This window comes from Chrysochloris asiatica, unplaced genomic scaffold (genome assembly GCF_000296735.1).
Source record: "Chrysochloris asiatica unplaced genomic scaffold, ChrAsi1.0 scaffold00343, whole genome shotgun sequence".
Classification (NCBI taxonomy): Eukaryota; Metazoa; Chordata; class Mammalia; order Afrosoricida; family Chrysochloridae; genus Chrysochloris; species Chrysochloris asiatica.
Window position 1 is genome coordinate 1,029,762 of NW_006408861.1, and position 677 is coordinate 1,030,438.

The window sequence follows — 677 nt, forward strand, 5'->3', positions numbered from 1 at the left end:
TTCTTCATAGAACCCAGCTTCTTGGATTATTTGCTCAGTATACAGGTTGAATAAATATGGTGAAAGAATACAACCTTGTTGCACACCTTTCTTAATTTTAAATCATTCAGTGTTCCTATTCTCTGTTCGAACAACTGCCTCTTGGTCCAGGTACTGATTCCTCATGAGCACAATTAAGTTTTCTGGAATAATCATACTTCACAATGTTGTCCATAGCTTGTCATGATCCATACAATCCACCACTTCTCTGTCAGTTGGGAGCATAGATATTTATTATGTTTATCTTGTCTTGCTCAATTGATCCTTTGATCATGAGATAGTGTCCTTCTTTGTCTCTTATACTAGTTTTTGCCTTAAAGTTTACTTTATCAGAGATCATTATTGCCACTCCTGCTTGTTTGTTACAGTTAGCTTGATATATATTTTTCCATCCTTTAACTGTTTTTGTCTTGAAGGGTCTTATGTTCTTTTCCATTCTGCCACTCTTGGTCTCTTCACTGGTGCATTTAATCCATTGACATTCAATGTAATTATCAATAGGTATGGTAGCGTAGTGGTTACGAATCGGGCTGCGAACCTTAAGGTCAGCGGTTCGAAACTACCATCTGCTCCGCGGGAGAAAGATGAGGCTTTCTACTTCCGGTAAAGATTTACACCCTCGGAAACCCTATACAGGG

At 38.4% G+C, this 677-nt stretch overlaps 1 pseudogene; it reads right to left on the minus strand.

The window, feature by feature from the left end:
• The window catches only part of LOC102835926, an 8,518-nt pseudogene that overhangs the window by 6,844 nt on the left and 997 nt on the right, over positions 1-677 (minus strand).